This window comes from Crocuta crocuta, unplaced genomic scaffold (genome assembly GCF_008692635.1).
Source record: "Crocuta crocuta isolate KB4526 unplaced genomic scaffold, BGI_CrCroc_1.0 scaffold241, whole genome shotgun sequence".
In the NCBI taxonomy this organism is placed as follows: Eukaryota; Metazoa; Chordata; class Mammalia; order Carnivora; family Hyaenidae; genus Crocuta; species Crocuta crocuta.
The window spans coordinates 693,293-707,231 of record NW_027527807.1 but is presented as its reverse complement, the minus strand read 5'-3'; positions in this window follow the sequence as shown (position 1 = coordinate 707,231).

The following is a 13,939-nucleotide window of genomic DNA, read 5'->3' as shown; positions in this document are numbered from 1 at the left end:
GCACAAAATATTCAAAGCACTTTCTGTGCATTAATTCATTTAGTTTTCTGGGGCGCCTGGGTGACTGAGTTGGCTAAGCGTCTGACTCTTGGTTTGGTCATGATCTCACAGAGCCTGCTTGGGATTCTCTCTCTTCCTCGCTCTCTGCCCTTCCCCCACTCACATCATCTGTCACTCTCGAAATAAATTTTAAAACATTTTCAAAGGAAAAAAAATCATTTAGTTTTCAGAGTAACCAGGAGCCCAATTGTACAGATGAGAAAACAGAAACACAAAAATGCTAAGCAGCTTGCCCAGGATTACAGTGCAGGAGCTCCTGATTTAATCCAGGTATAATAACAAAAGGCGAATACCTGACCATAAAGTATAATGTCACCACAAAGTCCAGAAATTTCTATTTAAAAAGGACACTGACTATTCCCCTGATAATCTCACACACACACACACACACACACACACACACACAGAAGCTCAGAGTTCACCTGTCCTATTTCAGATACCTTTGCTTGTGGCATCTTGCTGTCTTTACAAACCAGGCTCCCCACTAGCGCTACGTGACCCCACTCCCCTGGGAGAATGCCCGCTGTTCCCCGTCAGTCCGTATTCGTGCTTTTCATCCGGGATCTTGCTCCTGGGCCCTCCTACTCCAGAACATAGAGCTTAATGTCTACTAGGTTCCCTTTTTCAATTTATTTTAATGGTTTTACTTTTAGGTAATCTCTACACCCCACAGGGGGCTCAAACTCACACCAGGATCAAGGGTTGCATTCTCTACCGACTGAGCCAGTCAGGCACCCTTCCCTTTTTCAATTTTTATCTCTTGTAGGATGTTTCCCGCACATCTCTTAGGCTTTATGCCAAATAACTATGACTCAATATTGCCAACCCAAAGGGTCACTAATAGGGTGAGCAAGCAAGGCACCCAGAACACAAATGCTAGGCACCTTGCTTGCCTCTTCCTAGCTCTGGCCCAGTCACCCAATAAGAATGTTTCTTTTGTTGCTGTTAGGGAAAGGTATGATCTCCTGATTCTAATTTCCTAACTTCCTATTTCGTAGGGAATCATCTCCATTTTCTCCCATTCACGTTCAAACTCATGTGATTCCTGACCTAATCATGGTGTAGTTCCCTTCAAAAGGCTATAAATCTGTAAAAGTTACAGGAGGATCACAGAAATGATTAATCTGATTGTTAGATTCTGGTAACTCTTTCACTGGCTTGCATTAAAGGGGCTGAAATAGAACAGATACTACCACTGGGTAGGGGACAGAATTATACCCAGGGTCACTGGAATGACCCTCAGGCATCCCCATTTCTGTAGTATTCACTTCACTCCCACAGCATACATCTAATGTACCTTTGATGGTTCCCACTTATCCTGCCAGTTCCTCTGCCGGGACTAGACCCTTGTCCAGAGAGTCAACCCACCTGACTGACATCTGCCAAAGTTCTACACAACCTGTTCTCCTTTGTGCCCCATACCCAGCTTGTTACTCTCTGGCATTCTGTTACAAACAGACAGATCACCTAGAATTGTCACACTGATTGCAGCCTCATATGAACTATCCCAGATGTCATGGTCATTACTGCTCACAGAAGTCTGACCTCACGAAAGACCTTAGAACAATGTGCACTGCACCTGTGGCTACTGCCTTACGGCCTCTGCCCCAAGTTCCCTCAGTCCCAGCTTCCTATCATTCACAGAATTCCCAACATGCCTCCTAGCCGAGCTGATCCAAGTGACAGCTGTAGGCATCCTACCAACACATCTGAGCACAGTCTGGAGCCACAAAAGGGCAATGTTGTAAAAGGAGAGAGTTTTGTTCAAGCACAAGATCATTAAGTGAAGAAACAATGTATTCTTCTTCTTCTTCTTTAATTGGAGTGAAGGAGAGAACGAGGAGGGGAGGGACAGAGACAGGGAGGCAGAGGATCATAAGCAGTCTCCGCACCATCAGCACAAAACCCCACGCAGGGCTGGAACTCAGAACCCAAACCACGAGATCATGACCTGAGCCAAAACTAAGAATCAGATGCTCAACTGACTTAGCCACCCAGGTGTCCCAAGAAGCAATGTATTCTAAGCATGCCAAGGTGTCTTAGATTTTATAGCAAGTTACTACTTGTATTAACATCCTTCAGATAAAGTGAATTAATATACATTGAACCAAGAGGTTTATAGTAGTTATTGACGCACATGATTATGGAGGCTGAAAAGTCCTAAGATCTACAATGGCAAACTGGAGACAAAGGAAAGCCAATGGTATAGTTGTAGTATGAGTATGAAGGCCTGAAACCACCAAACCCAATGGTTTAGATTCCAGATGGACTCCAAGTCCAAAGTCAGGAGAAAACCAATGTTCCAGCTGGATGACACGCAGAGATAATGAATTCCTACTTACTAAGCCTTTTAGTTCTATTCAGGCCTTCAAAGGACTGGATAAGGCACATCTGCACTGGGGAGAGAGTCTACCAATTCAAATGTTAATCTCATCCAGAAACACCCTCACAGACACACCTAGAAATTTTAACCAAATATCCATGGTCTAGTAAGTCTGACACACAAAATTAACCATCACAAACCCACCCTTTCTCAACTTGGCACCCATATGCTTCTACTGAAACCATACTTAATCTCCAAATAAAGACAATAACAAGGCTCTAACTCTACTTAACATGATATAGATATCTGCATACAACTGAAAACACACCAATCCCTTTCCCAGGAAAGGAGGTAAAGCCCTTGAGTGCCAGAGCTTAAATATTATGATGTAAATTTTTAAAGTTTTTATTTAAATTCCAATTAGTTAACATACAGTGTAATGTTAGTTTCATGTGTTCGATATAGCGATTCAACACAAATTAAAAAGCAACAATAAATATGCAAAAAACAGAGAGAAAGGAATCCAAGTATATCACTAAAAAAAGCCAAGAAATCGTGAGAGAGCGAGAGAAGGAACAGAGTAGAAATACACAAACAGCCATAAAACGAGTAGAAAAGTGACAATTAAGTATACACCTATCAATAATAACTTTGAAATGCAAATGGACTGAACACCAAGGCATATTCCAAATTTTTGAAAGGCAGAAAAAGTCTTAAAAGCAGCCAGAGATTTAAGAAAAAAAAAAAGAGAGAGAGAGAGAGAGAGACATTTCTTACAGAGGAAAACAAAGATTACTGCAAATTTATCACTGAGAACCATGTAAGGTAAAAGATAGCGACGGAACAGCTTTAAGGTTCTGGGAGTAAAAACAATTTACTTATTCATTCATTCATTCATTCATTCATGTGTTTATTTATTTATAGTAATCTCTACACCCGTCATGGGGCTCGAACTCATGACCCTGAGATCAAGAGTCACATGTTCCTCCGACTGAGCCAGCCAGGTGTCCCCTGAAAGTAAAAACTCTTAACCTAGAATTCTGTGCAGCAAGTTTATCTTTCACAAATGAAGGCAATATACAGATTTTGTCATTTGTACAACAACTAAAGAATTCATCACCCCCAGGCCCACACCATAAGAAATATTAAAGAAAGCCCCTCACATAGAAGGGAAATGAAACCTGATGAAAACTCGGCACTTACACATATAAATGAAGAGCAATGGTAACAGTAGCTGTATAGAGAAATGAAAAATCATTCGTCTAATTATTTAAATCTCTTTGGAAAGTAATTGGCTACCTAAAGAAAAATACTAATATGTATTTTACGTTTTGTAACATACAGTAGAAGTAAAAACTATGGCAACACGCTGGAAACTAAAGCCAGGAAGGGAGAGAATGTAATATGCTGTTATGTCAGGCTTTTATACAATGTACCAAATGATATGCTATCACTTGAAGACAGACTGTGACAAGTTAAAAATATATACTACAAACTAACTCAACCACTTAAATAACAAAAGAATTATAGCTAATAAGTTGACAAAGGAGATAAAATAGAATCATAAAAAACACTCAATTCAAAGAAATGGAGACAAAAAGGATACAAGAAACAAAAAACAGATGAGACAAAGAGAAATCAAACAGCAAGATAGATTTAAGCCCTACCTTATCTTTAATCATATTAAATGTAAATGGTCTAAATGTCTCTCACAATAAACAGAGCTTTATTGCCAGCTTTATTGTCAGACTGGATAATAAAGCAAGACTCAATTATATACTGCCTCAAATAAGTCATTTTAAATATAAAGACACACACAAATTCAAGTTAAAATAATGGAAAATAATATATAATGTTAACACTCGTCAAATCAAATGTGGAGGGGTGCCTGGGTGGCTCAGTCAGTTAAGTATCCAACTTTGGCTCACGTGATCTCATGGTTTATGAGTTCGAGCCCCACTTTGAATTCTGTGTCTCCCTCTCTCTCTGCCCCTCCCCCATTTGTGCGCTCGCTCTCTCTCTCAAAAATAAATAAAACATTAATTAAAATTTTTAATCAAATGTGGAATGACTATATTATCTGACAAAGTAGTTATCAGAGAAAAGAATATTACCAAAGACAAGATCATTTCATAATGAAAAAGGGGACCATTTATCAAAGACCTAACAATACCATTTGTTTATGTACCTAAAAACAGAGTTTCAAACTATGTGAAGGAAAAATTGATAGAATTGGCAGGAGAAATAGACAAATCCACAATTTTAGTCAGATTTCAGCACACTTCTCCCCATAATTATGGCACAACTAGAGAGAAAATCAGTAAGAACATGGAAGACTTCAATGACACTAATAACCAACTTGACCCAATCAACATTTATAGAACTGCCGTAAAGAACTGCATTCTCTCAAGTATACATGAAACATTTATCACACACTGCCTTAGTCCAGGCCTTCATCTTCTCATACTTGGGCTTTCATAATAGGCTCCTACCTGATCTTCGTACTCCCAGGCTTTCATTCCCTTCCATTCCATTTTCCATATTAGCAACAAAATTATGTATCTAAAGCACTCACTTTTATGCTACTCATTTTATGCTACTTTCCGCATTGAAATCTTTGATGGCTGGCTCCCTAGTGTTTCCAGGACACAGTATAAACATTTTTAAAGAAAGAGCATAACAGAGTAGAATGAGAACAAGCTTTGGAATCAGACCTTGTTTAAACTCTCAGTTCACCACTTACGATCTGTGTAATTTTGAATAAGAAATCAACTTTGTCAATAACTCAATTCTTCAAATAAAATACATACAATACCTGACTTACATGGTTGATATAAAGCTACTGGCAATGTATTTAAAATACTTATTAGAGGGGGCTGCCTGGATGGCTCAGTTGGTTAAGTATTTTGATTTCAGCTCAGGTCATGATCTCAAGGTCGAGAAAACAAGCCCCACGTCGAGCCTCATGCCCAACTCTGCACTGGGCATGGAGCCTGCTTTAAAAAAATACTTATCAGAGGGTGTAGAAGCCCCATCAAAAGCAAATCTTACCATTATCATTTTCATTAATATTACTGATACTATTAACATAGCTTTAAAAGGGTATTCATGGCTTTGCCCTGAGTTCCTTCCACACATATCTACACTCCAGCCACACCAAGTTACTCGCTATCCCCTAAGCATACACAAGTTCATAGTTTTATGCCTTTTCTTAAATTCTCAACTCCTAGGCGTGTACTACAGCACTCTCTTCTTGTGAGACAATACCACCCTTCTGTAAAGCTTGCTACAACACTGAGACACCTATAGAGCTTTGCAACAGGATCTATGATAAGACTTTTTAACCTGGGATGCATGGATGGGCACATCTATATGCTATACTCTGTGTGTGTGTGTGTGTGTGTGTGTGTGTGTATTTGTTTGGAATGGGTACATTCCAAACAATAACTTTCCTTGGATGCTCAAAGGGATCTATCACACTAGCAAGATAGGAACCAAAGAATACTAACTAGACAGAGCGCTTGCCACAGCGGATTTTAATTATTGGAAAGTTTGTATGTGAGCTCCTCGGTGTTAAAAACCATTTCTCACCCCATCATTGTATTCTTAATACCTAGCATGCCGCTTGACACATTATCAGAGTTTAATAATTGTTGGCTAAAAATAAATACAACATTCTAAAGCAGGTGTAAGACGTAACTTACACTCTGAGGAACCTCTGATTACTTCCTTTCCCATGTTCCTTCTTCCCATTCCCAAATCCAGTAAGTCACCTCTCCAAAATCTGCCCTGATCATAGCGGTTACATCAATCAACTCCTTTTTGTTTCAAATGCCTTACTCCAGATCTTCAAGCAATCTTTAAATTTTCTACTTGTTTCCCCCTGGTCACACCTCCGAAAATACTGCATTGCAAATATCCTCAGGCTGNCACGTCAAAAACCCCATGTCAGATATTCGAGATCTTCCACAATCTAGCCTCCAGTTGCTCCCCTGGAAGAACTTTCTGGTCTAATTAAGTGGATCTAGCTGTGGTCTCCTAAACATGCCTCAGGCATTCCCTTGTCCAGGGCTTTGTTCGTTACACTCCTTTCACCATCTCACCTTAAACAAGCTATATTTATCTCCTATGGCTCAAGCTCAAGTTCCACCTCCATGAAATCTTTGCTAACTCTACAATTCATTGCAAACTTCTATCTCATATACTCATTGAAAATTTCATTTATTTATTACGTTTATTTGAGAGAGAGAGAAAGAGCAGGAGCAGGGGAGGAGCAGAGAGAGAGAGAGAGAGAGAGAGAGAGAGAATCTGAANCACACCACACGGTTACTTCATTTCTATCTGTTCTGTTCTATCTTCCCCACTAGATTGTCAGCTCTTGAGAGCCAGTATATAATACTTTAAGCTTATTTGTATTCCTAAGACATTAGTTACTGCCCTTTAAACAGTTGATACTAAATGAAGGATCGCTGATGATGATCATTATAATAACAATGATGGTGTTTAGGATCTTTTTTGTGTTTGCTGACTTTGAAAAGACAACAGTTGGGTTTTTACTTGTATGTAATATAGGAAAACCATTTATATAGTTCTACTTGCAAAGATGACCTCATGCCAGGGGGGAAAAAAGCGAATATTAATGCGAAAGAGATCAACTATGTTCTATAAAGGGACAGGCTGGGTGAATATGCTAATACAGGCTGAGGGAGACCTAGGAACATGACTATCCTCATTTCATCTTGTTTAGACAAGTCGTTAGAAAGGGGTCCCTGATGTCCATCCATATTATAAAGACCCAGCATAAGGCTTGCATGACTTTGGGGCACCTGGGTGCTCAGTCGGTTATGTGTCTGACTTTTGATTTTGGCTCAGGTCATGATCTCACAGTTCTTGAGTTAGAGCCCTGCATTGGGCTCTGTGCTGACAGCACAGAACCTGCTTGGGATTTTCTCTCTTTCTCTCTCGGCCCCTCCCCTGCTTTCTCTGTCTCTCTCAAACTAAATAAAAAACCTTTAAGAAAAAAAACCTGGCTTTTTTTTTTTTTTTTTTTTTTTACACATAGTTTATTGTCAAATTAGTTTCCACATAACACCCAGTGCTCATCCCCAGGAGAAACTGGCACAACTTTTATAACCACTTCCCTATGGCTCACAACCCTGTAGTACAAGATACCTGGGGCTGACTAACGAATCTGTGCTCATGACTGACTAAAGGTTACATTTTCCATGAGAGGAAAACCTGAAACTTTGGTATCCAAGTTTAACGATGTTGCCTTTGCACCACTGCCCTGATTTCAGAGTGGATTGCACTGCACGGTCCCATTCACATGGATGCAGTCATCACTGCTAGGGGACCAATTTGATTAAGGAACTTAAGGACGGAGAAAGCAAGATGCCCAACATCATAAGATGAAATCTCTATGGGAAACCAAGTGCTCTCACTGACCATTAGATTCAAGGAGGTCCCTTTCAAATCTGCCCAACAATTCTTTGCTTGCTGTTTAAACATGGTGGAAAGTATCAAAACAGAAACAGTTGCCTTCTACCTTTGAAACATATGCAGAGTTCCAGAAGGAGAGATTTATCAGCCAAGATACCTCATTGTTCATCAACTCATGCCTCCATGTAGGTAGTTCTAATGCATTTTAGAGAGTTCTGTCCTGCCTGCTTTTCAGTAATTGCATCTGTTTCCTAGGACCACTGTAAAAAAGTACCACAAACTGGGTGACTTAAAATAATAGGTATTTATTCTCCCCAGTTTTGGAAGCCAGAAGTCTGAAATCAAGATGTTGGCAGGGCCATCTTCTCTCTGAACCTTCTAATGGAGGGCCCTGCCTTGGCTCTTCCACCTCTTGGTACCCCCAGGCATTCTTGGGTTTGTGACCCCATAGCCCCAATCCCTGCCTCTCTTTGTATGGCCATCTTCTACATGTGCCCATCTCCCTTCTCTTATTATAAAGTAAACCAGGCATACAAGATAAGGGCCCATTATACTCCAGGAGGACCTCATGTGGTTTGATTATATATGAAAAGACCTTATTTTTCGAATAAGGTTTTAGTCACATTNTCCCAGGACCATTTCAGCTTACGAAGAAAACACTTCTGAGATAGAGGTCAGGAAAGAGCAAGAGGGAAAACAAATTAACCCGGAAAAGAAGAACATTTCATCAGTTCTTCAGTTTTAAAAGTCCCAGTGCTTGCTGCTAAATAAACTCTAATCATAATATGTTCTTTTTTCAGGATAAATGGTTTGCCCCTAGCATAACACTTTTTACAGGTTAGTCAAAGAAGATTTAAAAAATAAAAATAAAAAAATAATTAAATGACTAAAAACAGTGATGATTCACCAACTAAAGTGTTTGAAGAATAACTTTTTTATGGAAGCTGTAATGTCCACAGCAATATCTTTGATTTTCAAGTAGGACCAAGAGCTGTTTGACAAGTTACTTTCCTTAGACCTGATGAATAGGACTCCTTAAAAATCCATTTTTATAAGCCCAGGGGATGAGAAATCCTGTAAATTTACCCTCCTCGTTCTTTATCATGGGTCTCTCCACTTACATCCACAACAGACACCTGGAAGAGATTCTGAAGAGTAGAGATACATTGCAATCTTGTCAACTGCTCTACCAAATCCTGCTGACCTACACATACAATCTCTCCAGGACACTAATGCCATTGAAGGCTTAAAACTAAACATTCACTGCGCTTCGTTGCAATGTTAGATGGTAGCCAACAGTCAAATAGGCCAGCAATCTTTGAAAAGTCAGATCTGACATCAGAAAGTTAGAGAGGATTGTAACAGAAGTAACCCTGTAGGCACATATATGTTAAATGAGGAAAAGCCAATTGAGAAAAAAGAATGAGTTTAATTAGCTGGAAGCAATGTTGTTAACTGCAAACACCCAAGTGTGTCTCCCCGGGAATTAAGTCAGGATTCGGCTACAAGTATCTGTTAAATGAAACACAGTGCAAATACCCGCGTGCCACACCAAAGGCAATGGCTTTCCCCAGCAGGATTAGGGCAACTGCAATCTGAGCGTTATTGCTCCAAACTAAAGCAATGTTTTGTGTCGAGGAGCAATGTTCTAACCGGTTGATTATGAGTTCCAGAAAGAATATGCAGATAGAAAACTGACTGAATGTACCCTCCGAGTACTCATTTGCTGCTCTGCTCCCTGGAAAGCAAGAAGATACTCCTATTTCCCGGATGCCCAACAATGCGCATGTCAGCAAGAGAAAACCCTTGGTTTCCTTGCAGAACTGGCTGAGAGGGTCATTTCTCACATAGGAGGAGAGAAGCTATGATGTGAATCTAAAGGAGCTAGTGTCCACTCTCCTCTCCTTGCTGAGCACATAAAAGAAGAATCCAGGGAAAAAACTGAAGCCAAAACACAATGAAGAATAAAGAGATTATTTGGATCTGTTGGGTGCTCTTTTAATTTCCATATTCAGAAAATCTTATCACTTAATTTGTGAACTCAGTGAATTCAACTCTACACACTTGAGTGCCTTCTAGTGCCAGGTACTGCTAACATCTACTAGAAAAGTCCAAGTAGAGGGTAACTGCAAGTGCAAAGGCCACAGGTAAGAGTGTGTCTGTCATGTTTGAGAAAGAGTAAGTAGGTTAAAGAGGCTGGCATAGGGTGATCGAGGAAAAGCAAAGCAAATGATAAGGTAAGAGAGACAAGGAGTCGGATCATATAGACCTCAATGGGCCACTATATGCCACTGTAGAGTCTTGAGTAAAGACACGCACTTGTAAAGCAATCACTCTGGCAAAAGACTATATGGGGCAGAGTGGAAGAATGGAGAACAGCAAAGAACCTAATGCAATAAATACAGGTAAAAGATGATGGTGGCTTGGACTTGATGATAGTTATGGGAGCAACAAAAAGTCGTCAGATTCCAGAATAAGGGGAAGGGAAGGGAAAGGAAGGGAGGGGAGGGAAGAAAGGAAGGAAGGGGCTCCTGGCTGGCTCAGTCAGAAGAGCATGTGACTCTTGATCCTGGGGTCATGAGTTCAAACCCCACACTGAGTGTAGAGATTAATTAAATAAATATCTTAAAAAAAGAAAACATGGGAGGGAGGGAGGGAGGGAAGAAACAAACCAATCAATCAGGCTAAAGCCAACAGAATTCTCTGATGGATTAGATGTCCGGTACAAGAGGACATGAGGCAGAGAAGAATCAAGGTGAACTCCGAGGTTTTTGGCTTGATTTTAAAAAAAAAAGAAAAGGAAGAAGTTGGTATCAAATTATATACAGGAGACTGTTAGTGGAGCAGGTATGAGGAATGGGTGACAATCAAGAGTCCTATTTTCAGCATGTTAGTTTTGAGATGCTTATTAGATATCCAAGTTAAGTATGTCAACTAGGAAGTTGGATATGTAAGTATGGAGCTTAATGAAGAGACTCAGGTAAGAGATAAACATTTGGCAGATGAAAGCATGGGCAAAATATTTAAATCCATGAGACTGGATAAGATTGTCAAGGAAGTATAAATAAAGAAAAAAGATCCAAGGACGAAGCTTGAGTCATGCCAAAACCAAGAAGTCAGAAGATGACCACAAAGGAGACTAAGAAGGAGTGGCCAGTAAAATAGGAGGAAAACAAAGAAGGTAGACGATACTGTTCTAGAAGCTAAGTGAATAAAGTGTTTACAAGAGGAAGAGGTGATCAATTTGTGGCAAATGCTGCTAACAGATCAAGTGAAATGAGAACTGAGAATAGACCACTGAATTTGAAAGAAGCCATAATGACCTTGTGAAGGGCAGTATAGTGGAGTGGTAGGGTTAAAAGCCTTTCTGGAGTGGGCTCAAGAGAGAATGGGAGAGAAGGGGAAGAGATGAATGACAGGCAGCTAGTAGATAGCTGTATGAATTCTTACGTAAATAGGAGATGGGAAATGGCATGGTAAGTGGGGCCAACAGAAGACTATTTAAGATTTTATTTTTTTAAGTAATCTCTACACCCAACATGAGACTTGAACCAACAACTCCAAGATCAAGAGTCAAGTGCTCTACACACTGAGCCAGCCAGGCGCCCCAGAAGACATTTTAAACACAGAGGACTAATATCATGTCTTTATGTTGCTGAAACTGATCCAGTAGAAGAAGAAAAATACATGAGGGAGAAGGTAGAATTGGAGTGACATCACTGAGTAGGCAAGACGGGCGATAAGATCTAATGCAGAGATGGAATGGTTGGCTTTCAAAGCAATGGGAACTCATCTTTAGTAATTAGATAGAAGGCAAAACATATGAGTACACATGAATGTATGTGGGTAGATGTTTTGGTAGAAGCCTGCAGAAGTTTTCTTCTGATCGCTTCAATTTTCTCAATGGAGTAGGAAACACGAACACTAAGAGACAGCTCGAGGGAGGAGGTGTTGGGTGTTTGAGGAGAGAGGAGAATGTGTGAAACAGTCATCTGGGAGAGTGGGTGCACAAACGGACTAGAGAAAAGTAGTGAGATTGTTAGGTGGCACTCAGGGCCCACTTGAGGTACATGAAACCAGTCAGCAAGGCTGTGTATTTCCCCAGCCATGTTCCGCTACGCAGGTGAACGCAGAGAGAGGGCACAGTTGCATTTAGCCGGTACTAGGGTTTTACCACATGAGAGATGCAGGGAAGTGATTAGAAGGTACCTACAAGGATCAAGGGAATGATTCAGCATGTAATTTCAGCTGAGAAAGGAAGGAGGAAAAGATAGGAGACAGGTAAGGGATAGTGAATCTTAACAGAGCATCCCCCTCCTGGGTTCCTAACCCCAATCCCACATCTCAGGAGAAGAACTGGGAAAAGAGAAGAGGAGTCCAATAAACCAATAGAGCTTTATTGGTGACCTTCAACTCAGAGACAAATGGAATGAAGGAGCACATTGGTCCCCATGGGATCTCAGCAATGGCAGCCCAAACCATCAGGACTCATCACCTTTTTCCAAAGGAGTGTGTTGAGATGAGGAAATAGGTCAAAGCCCACACTAGTGAGATACACCCCTGACTGGGTAGAGGGGCCCTGACGTGTTTAACAAGATCTTAGAAGAGAAAGTCCTCAACACGGTGTTTTCCTGCAAATACCCATCCTTGTAACCAGTAACACCACTTCGCCTAAGAGAACATTTCTCCACCTGCGAGACTACAGAAACCAATATTCAGAGCTCACACTGTACCTCAGCATGGGCCTTGGGTTTAAAAGATGGACCTAAGTAAAACAGGAAGGGTATCAAAGACCATCACTACTTCCCACTGCAGACTAAATAAAAGCTTTGGACAAAGCTGCCAATATTAAATAAGAGTGAGATGTAAAATTGCAAACCAACTATGCAAGAAAACAGCTGCAGATAAGGAGAAAGGGAAGGGTATGAAGGGGACTGGAATGGAAGAAAAAATCCAGCAAATCTGGAGGAAAACAACACTTAAGAAACCAAAGCAGTTTTTTAAATTTTTTTCTGGAAGTACCTCATGCTAGGAGGGGAATAAAGGAAATAAAATAAGGATTGAAATAGAAGATAAAATCAGAAGAGATTACACGGAGGAACTAAGAAAATAAAATGAAAACTAAAATGGTCTTAATATACATTATAATACATACATACATACATACATACACAGGAAATGACAGGTAAACAGGATCAATTGCCTTGAAGAAAGACCGGAGATTAACAAACATGGCTCAGATCCGATCCCAATTCTTGGGCAGGAGGGGTTTCAAGGCCAGCACCAAGCAATTCCTCTCACACCAACTCAGTGTCCTGCGACTCAACTCCATTCTGACACCATCTCCCCAAAGAGAGAGCATCGGATCCCACAGGTCAAAGGCTCCGTCCTATAAGACCGTCCCTGCCCCCTCTACTTCAGAGGCCAGTCTCCAGTCCAGGTTGTTACCTGTTCTTCTGGCCAACTAGTATGGATCTGAGGTTCCCACAACTCCCTCCTTTGGGTAGAATAATTTGCTAGAGCATCTCACAGACTGAGAAATGTTTTACTTACTAGATCACTGGTTATTGCAAACGGACACACAGCTCAGGAACAGCCAGATGGAAGAGACGCACAGGGGAAACTGTGCGAAAGAACATGGCCCTTCCAATCCCTCTGGGAAACATAATTCTCTGCAATCCCCACGTGTTTACCAATGCAGAAGCTTTCTGAACCTGGTTCTTTGGGGATTTTGTGGCAGCTTCATGACATAGGCATGACTGATGAAATTATTAATTACCAACTGATTCAACCCCCAGTCCCTCTCTACTTCCTAAGGTTGGTGGGAGTGGGACTGAACGTTCCAACCCTTAAATCCCTAGGTTGGTTCCTCTGGTGGTCAGCCCTCATTCTGAGGTAACCCAGGGGCATTCCAAAAGTCAGTATCAACATAACAAAACACACCTTTCTAACACTCTTCACGGAAGAAATTCCAAGGGTTTTGATCCCAGGGTTGTGGAATGGAGCCCCTTGTTAGGCTCCCCACTGAGTGCAGGGTGTGGAGCCTGCTTAAGATTCTCTCTCTCTCTCTCTCTCTCTCTCTCTCTCTCTCTCTCCCTCCCTCTCTCTATCTCTCTC